Here is a 9,528-nt window from a genome sequence, read left to right as displayed (position 1 = left end):
ATGGCTGCTGTGGTTCATGGTTGTATAGCAGCATAAGTTCTAAATAAGTCTATACTTATGAATTCCTTGAATGTGCCAGGTCTTATCATGGCTCAGAATTTTTGTATATACTATTTCCTTTTCCTTAATATTATTTATCCCAGCACCATTACCTGTCCCCTAACCTTATTAATCTCATACTTCAAGTATATACTATTACATCAAATTCTACATGGTAATACTGATAATACTACCTGATAATACAGATACTCCTCACTTAACAACCAAGTTCCGTTTGGTCATTAAGCGATCTGGTCATTAAGTGAGAAATTGCATGTACTGTATACAATAGTACAGTATATTATAGTACTTGACAATACAGTATTCCATATAAGTAAAATAACTAGAAAGATCAAACTGAAAACTTCCACTTTTTTAAATTTGCATAGGTTGTGTAATTTACACACAGTACTGCAATGTATTACGGAACATCAAGTTAGTAAAGTAGGTACATTAAAGCACCAAAACCCACAGTACTGTACTGTAGAGTGTACAAGCTGGAAAAAAGGATATTTAAAATAAAATAAAATAACTGTGAAGAGATGGTCGTAAGTGCTAGTGGTCGCTAAACAGGTAGGTCATTAAGCGAGGAGTATCTGTACTACCTCTCATCTCCTACATTTGCTATATGACCCATTTTCTAACTAACACAACATCTTGTATTTCCCTTATCATAGGAGGCATCACACCATCACACCACAAATTTATTAGAAGTAAAACTTTCTATATCTCGTGCTCACTTCGGCAGCATATATACTAAAATTGGAACAATACAGAGAAGATTAGCATGGCCCCTGCACAAGGATGACAAGAAAATTCGTGAAGCGTTCCATATTTTTAAAATTATATTTACAAAAAAATAAAAGGCTTAGGTTAGCATCTTTTTATATATCAACAAATATGATCAATGGTCAACAATGACTTGTTGAGGAAATGACTGTCAATAGGTGGGATGTGGAAATAAGGAAACTATAAAAGCCACTGCAGATAATTAGAGGAGACAGAGGTGGAAGAAAATATTTTTTAAGGAGGCATTTTATTACAGCATGACTTTGACTGATACACTAACCTGGTTCTACTGTTGTCTAGATATGATCTCTTTCCAGCTGTTAAGAAAAATGAAAATGTAAATAATCAGTGTTATCACCTTCTTTTGTAAGAATATAGGACAGAAAGAAACTATTTTGCAGTAATTATGAACCAATAAAAAAGGACAAAATTGAAAAAAAACTTTCTATATCTCCCACAAATCATTAAAATAATACAGACCAATTTGATCTTACTTACTGTGATAGTCCAAATACTGTGAATATTTCCATATATATTCATGCGAATGATGCATATTTAAAAATGTATAATAACGAAGGTCTCAAGTAGATGCTGTATTTGTGAGTATGGCCTAAGAGAAAATGTGGCTAATAAATATTCCCAGTTTTCTTGTTGTGGTTTGAGCATTCTGCTACACTTTGAAGTTTCATGCCAAAGTGTACAGCACAAGCTAAAATAAAGGCAATCATATGTTTTTTAAATTTAGAATATTACCCTTAGATTGTCCATGAAGATGATTTCATTCTTAATATTTTTCTTAAATTAGAACAACTTGGACTTCAGAGTCACAGAAAATGTGTTTTAAACATAAGTTCCAACACTTTTTAGTTGTGTAATATGAGGAAAGTCATTTAACTTCTCAGATCCCAATTATTTTTGTGTACTTTTGTAAATTACCTCATGCGCTTTAAGAAGTAGAAAGAAAAACTTCAGATGGTTAAAGTAATGGTACAGTGATAGTAATAGTACACTATGCTTGCATGCAGCTGACCCAACTTCCATCTCGGACATTCCATATGGTCTCCTGAGCACTCTCAGGAGTATAATTCTATTTTTTGGTGGGGGGGGGCACATTTGGCAGCCCTCAGGGGTTACTTCGGGCTCTTCACTCAGAAATCGCTCCTGGCAGGCTCAGGGGGGTCATATGGGTTGGGGTCTACGGTTTGTCCTGAGTGTGCTGTGTGCAATACCACTGTGCTATTGCTTCAGCTCCATGGGAGTATAATTCTAAGCGCAGAGCCAGGAGAATTGAACCTCTGAGCACTATGCTCAGACCCAAAGAAAACTATGGTCAAACACAAAAAGAAACAAAACCAGAAAAACTCTACTCATGAAAACCTAGCATATTATTCAGTACATAAAAACTTGCTTAATAAAAGTTCCCACAAAAGAAATCCATGTAAGGTTTCTCTATTCCTTTGAGACACACATATATTGGTAGGGGTAAATCATTATGATGCAAAAGGATAAAAGGAAATATACCAAATACGAGAGGATCGTGAATGTCAAATTGATTTAGTGGCAATAGCACATAAAGGAAAAGAAAATGCTAGTTGATAAATAAAATGGTTGGTGAGAAATTGAGGGATAAGTATTTCAAGCAGTACATACAAAACAAAGAAGTAAATCAGCACGATGCACTTAAGAAAGGCAAATAGTTTCAAATGATCAAGTATAGAGTATGTTGTATTTTGTACGGGAAATAGAATAGCAGTTGTACCATAGTTTTCTTTGCTTAGCTAAATATTTTAACTGGAAGCAGGCATTATTAGATCTGCATTCTAATATTTAAAATCCTACAGCTATGTCAAAAATGAATCAGATGAAATAGTTATCAGAGATATGGAAAAAAGGTAGTTTGTATGATATTGCAGTAATAAAGTAGATATGGTATAAAGTCTGAGTAATTTAGTAATAGCAATAATAGAGAGGAAACAGATTTAGACATAATAGGACAAGATTTAGTGACGTTAAAAGAATAAAATAATGGTGCACAAAATGTTTAAGTACTAATTCAAAATTTATATTATTTTAAATTGCGCCTTAAAGAAATTACAGGTGCTGGAGCTTGAGAAATTGTATTTGTAAGGCAGGTAGGACAGTAACTTGGACATGGCCAACTCAGGTCGAATATCTGGCATGCCAAATTGTCCCCTGAGTACTGCCAAGCTTAATTTCTTGGTGTATAGCCAGATGTAAGCCCTGAGCATCGCTGGGTGTGTATCAATATAATTTAAATAGAAATTAAAGTTTTAATGGAATGAGAGTTATAAACATTTGAATTTAAAATCAGGATCTTATCTTGATTTTGGGGTATCAAATGAATTTTTTTATATTGGGTGGATAAAATTCCATCATAGAAGAGAAAGAAAGAGTTACTATAGTTACTATAGAAAAAGGTCATAGTTATATGTTGGGATAAAAACCTAGAGTAGACACCTCATTTGTAAACAAAATTAAGCCATATTCTAATAAACACAAGAAGGAAGTTATAAAATAAGAAAATTGATAATCCACTAGAAAGATGCACAGGAAAGAAGTACACCTCCACTAAAACTTTTGACTTCTAAAGAGTTTTATTTTAGGCATTGTGATTTATAATAGTGAATATGGTAGGACTTCATGCATAAAATATTCTAGCACCACCCTCTCCATTTATACCCACTTGCTTCAACCACTTTCCCACTATTGTCCCAGTTTTATCCCTCCTCTCCCCACTATATATATATCCTGCCTGACTTTGAGACAGGCTTTCTACTTCCCTCACATATTGACATTGCTATGATAGTCCTCAGTGCAGTTATTTCTCTAACTGCACTCACCACTCTTTTTGGTGAGCTTTATATGATGAGTCAGTTCTGGCACTCATCTCTGGACATTAATACAATAATGTCTTTCATTTTTCTTAAAACCCATAGATGCCTGAGGCAATTCTGTGTCTCTTTCCCTCTGACTTATTACACTCAGCATAATAGATCCATGTACATCCATGTATAGAAAACTTTTATGACTTCATCTCCTGATGGCTACATAATATTCCATTGTGTATATGTACCACAGTTTCTTTAGCCATTCCTCTGCTGAAGGGCATCTTGGTTGTTTCCAGAACCTGGCTATTGTAAATAACACTGCAATGAATATAGGTTTGAGAAGGGGTTTTTGTACTGCATATGAGTTCCTAGAGTATATCCCTAAGAGTGGTATAGCCAGGTCATATGAAAGCTCAATTTCCAGGGTTTTTTTAAAGAATCTCCATATTGTTTTCCATAAAGGCTGGACTAGACAGCATTCCCACCAGCAGAGAATATACTAAAGACAATGATAATAAAATAAAATTTATATAAAATGGGACTCACACTGTAGTCAACTTTACTGCAAAAACATTAAGAAGCTAGTATCCACTGCTGGCGGGAATGCCATCTAGTCCAACCTCTATGGAAAGCGATATGGAGATTCCTCCAAAATCTGGAAATTGAGCTCCCATTCGACCCAGCTATTTCACTCTTAGGGATATACCCTAAGAACACAAGAATACAATACAAAAAACCCTTCCTCACACCTATATTTATTGCAGCACTATTCACAATAGCCAGGCTCTGGAAACAACCAAGATGACCTTCAACAGAAGAATGACTAAAGAAACTGTGGTACATATACACAATGGAATTTATGCAGCCGTCAGGAGAGATGACGTCATGAAATTTTCCTATACATGGATGTACATGGAATCTATCATGCTGAGTGAAATAAGTCAGAGGGAGAGAGAGACGCAGAATATTCTCACTCATCTATGGGTTTTAAGAAAAATAAAAGTCATTTTTGCAACAATCCTCAGAGACAATGAGAGGAGGGCTGGAACTTCCAGCTCACTTCATGAAGCTCACCACAAAGAGTGGTGAGTACAGCTATAGAAATAACTACACAGAGAACTACCATAATCATGTGAATGAATGAGGAAACTGGAAAGCCTGTCTGGAGTACAGGTGGGGGTGGGGTGGGATGGAGGGAGATTTGGGACATTGGTGGTGGGAATGTTGCACTGGTGAAGGGGGTGTTCTTTACATGACTGAAACCTAATCACAATCATATATGTAATCAAGATATTTAAATAAAGAAAAAATTGTAAAAAAAGAAGCTAGAATTATTTGAAAAATTATTCACGGCATGGGGTAAAATAGCCTGTGATTGGATTAATTTGAATAATAAGCACATTTTGTATATGTTTTTAGTAGTGCCTTCCCATCATTATTTGATATACATAACTAGCTTTGGCCCAGGAATAGTAGAAAATTTGATACAAGCAGATAATTTAGCACTCCTCTCTCATTTTCTATCTCTCTCATTCTTTCCATCCCTATCCCTCTCTTTATTTTAATAAATCTGCATGAGAAAGTTTTGCTCTACAGTGCTATAAAATGACCTGGAGCAAATGTCATCCTAACTTAAGTTATTCTATAGCAGTCAATAACCATCTACAATGAAATATAACCTGACATAAATGGGCACAAGTGGAAAAGAAAATTGGTTTAAGTGAGCTTGAATGAAATTTAATGGAAAGCTTCAGATATCATATATGCTATTCCAAATTATGTAAGTGACATATTAATTAATAGTTCTTTTTAGGGGCCAGAGAAATAGCATAGAGGTAGGGCATTTGCCTTGCATGTAGAAGAACGGTGGTTCGAATTCTGGCATCCCATATGGTCCCCCGAGCCTGCCAGAAGCACTTTCTGAACATAGAGCCAGGCGTAACCTCTGAGCGCTGCTGGGTGTGACCCAAAAACATGAAAAAATAGTTCTTTTTAGACCATTGCATTCGTGGATGATTTGTTGTTTCATGATTTTTTTCATAGATCACCAAGGGGCCAAAGATATAGAACAATGGGTAAGGGCACTTGCTTTGTATACAACCAACTCAGGTTCAATCCTGGGTACCTCGTGTAGTTTCCCAACCACTACCAAAATTAAACTTTGAACATTAGCTAAGAGTAAGCATTGAGCACTGCTAATGGTGGTCTCAATTCCCCAATAAGATTAATTGATATGAAAATCGGTATTAAAGTTATACACCCATGCTCTGAAAAATTGATAAAAAATGACATAAGGTGTTATAAGTGCATAGCAGAATTACTATCACTTAACATTTTCTCCCTCATAAAAGAAAAACAGTTGATTTAATTTTCAAAATAGATGTTTTCAGTAATATGGAAATTACCCAAGACTTTGAACAATTAAGTAGATTTATATATGAAAAAGTCATGGCACCAACAGCCATCTTTGTTGCATTAAAAATGCTCCAATCCATGACAGCCATGAAAATTAATAGTTGAGAGAAAGTAGTTTTTTCTATTAGTGCCTAGAAATAATTTGAGGCAGGTATTGTATATAAAATCTGCTTGAAATGGTATATAAAATTTGAAGCGAAAAGAAGCAAACCAAGGGGGCCCCCAGATGGGCAGGCTGACAAAAAAGAGAAGCAAACCAAAGGCTTAGAATGAAAAGTTGCAAAGTGCAATGCTAATAATCTGGGCTTTAGAATGCCCAGCATATATAGAGATATCTAGAAATTCACATGTATGTATATGGCTATACAAATGTCCTAAGCTGGGCACTTACACAGGAAAAAATAAAAGCAATTCATAGATTCTTACCTCAGGAAGTGAAGGTTTATCCTGTGTTGCAAACAAGAAGGGGAACATTCTAGACTAGAAGGGACAATATGATAATGGCAGTGGATTGTGAGCACTTTGGTGGTGGTAAATGCAGTAATTTTGTTCTTCAATACCATATTTTTGATGCTATTGTAACAGTCATGCCTAAACTATAATAAATTGAGATGTGTAAAAACGTATGTGTTCAAAGAACAGTAAAACTGACCAATGCAGAATAGAGGGAGCAGAAATCAGTTAATATAAGATATTGGACAGAAAAGAAACGATCAGACTGTGTTAATGGTTTATTTACTTTTCTTTTTATTTATTTGTCATTGTTTTACAATATAAAAGAAAGTTAGGGAGGAATGTTTGAAACTTCATAGGGACAACTGCACTTCTATGCACATCAAATCATGTTCATACTACTGTAATTGTTAATTGCACAACTATACACACACACACACATACATACATACATATACCAACAGTGCTCAGGGGTTAATCCTGGCTCTGAGTTTCTGAGTTTAGGGATCAGTCCTAATAGAGTTTGGAGATCATATGGGGTACCAGGGCTAAAAATCAGGTCAGCCATGTGCAAGGCATTCATCCTACCCACTGTACTACCATTTCCATGTCCTCCCTTGATTTCTTTTTTAACAAAACATCTATGTCATTCTTCCCACCAGTTTTCCACCACATTTACCTTCAGTCATTCTCATAGATTTTTTATAAAGTTAGTTTTGTTATATATGCCAGCTCATTTGCTTCAGTTATTTATTTCTACATTTGCATGATTCATCCGATAATTATATTTTAGTCCTTTGTTTCATGTAGACAATTATCTCAAGATTTTGTTCCAAAAGGCATATGAACATCTCTTTAAATATTAGAGAAATATTTAACTTCATATATATATCCCTCTTTTTTAATTTTTATTGTGACTAAAGTTCATTACACAGAATTATTTACGGTACATTGTGACAATGAATGAAGGGCATTTCCATCGCCAATGTTGTCCTCCCTTCACTCCTGTTCCCAGCATGTCTCCCATATCTCCATCCTTTACCCCCTCCCAGAATACTAGTGTAACTGGTCTCCACTTTACAGCTTGTTGGAATTTGGGTATCTGTTCTGTTTGGTGTTCCAATCTGGTCATTTTTTATTTATACTACATGTTCATATGACTGGTCTTGGTATCATCCTTTTCCCTCCTCAATTTATGAGGCTGAATGATTCAAGTTATGCTATACTGTTGGAGATAAAAAGGTGAAGAAAAAGAGAAGAAAAAATTTGGTATCAACTACTAAAAAAAATCACCTAATAATATCCACAAGAATGAAAAAGAAAGAAAAAGTGGAAAAAAAGAGAAGGAAAATAATATCAAAAAAACAAACAACAAAAAAAACCCAAAACAAAACCAGACCAGAAAAAGTGGCAGGGTTTGGTGTTACCCCACATCTTTTTTGTATAGGCACAATAATTATTGGAGAAGGAAGGAAATACCTGTGACCTAAGAGATTCAGGGTTTCTCCACTCTTGAAGCATATTGTCATGGGAACAACCACTGGCTCCATACCTTCTCATTGCCATATCCCAGGGTTTTCATTTGTGGTGTCAGGAGCCTTTCCTCTCGGTTGTGGATGAGTAAATCAGGCCACTGTAGTAAGCAATCTTGGTATTTGCACAGGTCCTAGGACAAGGCCTAGGATAGAGTCTTTAAGTTCTAAAGGTTCTGTTCCAACATTGTTGGTGTGTTCAGTTTTCTGTATCATGTGCTCCATGTTTTTGCTCGTTCCCTAAGCAGGAGTCTAGGAAATTATTGTTCCAAAGGTTCTGCTCAGTCTCTGTTGTCAGAATTGGGCCCCTGTACTAAGAAATCTTGATTTTTGTAAGAGTCCTGGGTAGGGTAGGGTAGGGTAGGGTAGGGTAGGGTTTTCTTTAATGCTCTCAAGGTAAGTTCTGCCCAGTCACGGTTGTCAAAGTCAGTTTTCTGTAGTTAGTGCTCTTATTTTTCATAGTTCAAAGGACGATACATCTTCTGATTTCCACTTAGTGTTAGGTGATGTGATAGGACCTCCTGGTCTTAGATCAAGTTGTCCTTTGGCTAGCTGTCCAGCCCAGTGCCCACCACATATCAGAGCAAGACGGACAGAACTCCTGTCCTGTGGGGTCTCTCTATATCCCTCTTTTTTATCCAGACCGATTTCCTTAAGTATTTAGATTAATTCCATATTTGGCTGTTGTCAATAAAATTGCTATGCATATAGGGATACAAATAGGCTTTTGATTAGTGTTTTTATATCATTTAGATAAATACCTGGTATATCATTGTTTGGATTATATGGTCTTTCCATTTGTTTGTTTGTTTTTTTAAAGAAAATATGACAGTTTTCTATAGCGATTGGACCAACTGTTTTTCTCAACAATAGTGTATATGACTTTGCTTTTCATTGTCAATACTTATTTTCAAAATTTTCATGTAAGCCATTCTCTCAGGTGTATCTCCTTGTAGTTTATATTTAACTAAAAATAAGTTGATGTTGGCATTTTTGTTTATTTTGAATTCATATCCAACTGCGCTAGCTCACTATATAAAAGTTTCTCCAAACAGTGCTCAGGGTTCCAAGTTTTGCTGTGAATCAAATATGGCTCCATTTACATGCAAATAATGTGCTCAAACTTTTTGAGAGCTTTTCCCAGACTAATTTTGGGCCTTTTCCTAAGTCAGTCAGTATGCCACCAGTATGTCTTTGGGAAAGAACCTACTCAGATATTTTACCCATATTCAATGGATTGTTTTTTTTGTTTTTAAGTTTGAGTTTGTTTGAGTTCTTCATTTATTTTAGGTATCAACCACTGTCAGACATATAGTATGTGAAAAATCTGCATTTTTGTGGTACATTTTTCTTCACTAAGTAAAAGCTTTGTGATTTAGTGTAGTTCTCTTTATTGTTGCTTTTGTTCCCTTGATGGTGGATTTGTCTCTAAATAAGTCTCTACTGTCAAG

At 35.4% G+C, this 9,528-nt stretch overlaps 1 non-coding gene across 1 annotated transcript; it reads left to right on the top strand.

The window, feature by feature from the left end:
• The first annotated feature begins 771 nt into the window (after positions 1 to 771).
• On the top strand, positions 772 to 878 carry LOC126000130 (U6 spliceosomal RNA). The gene has a single exon (XR_007492495.1). It is a non-coding gene; the product is annotated as a U6 spliceosomal RNA (small nuclear RNA).
• The last annotated feature ends 8,650 nt before the right edge of the window (positions 879 to 9,528 follow it).

Source organism: Suncus etruscus, chromosome X (assembly GCF_024139225.1).
Source record: "Suncus etruscus isolate mSunEtr1 chromosome X, mSunEtr1.pri.cur, whole genome shotgun sequence".
NCBI lineage: Eukaryota > Metazoa > Chordata > Mammalia > Eulipotyphla > Soricidae > Suncus > Suncus etruscus.
This window is presented reverse-complemented; position numbering and strand designations above follow the sequence as displayed.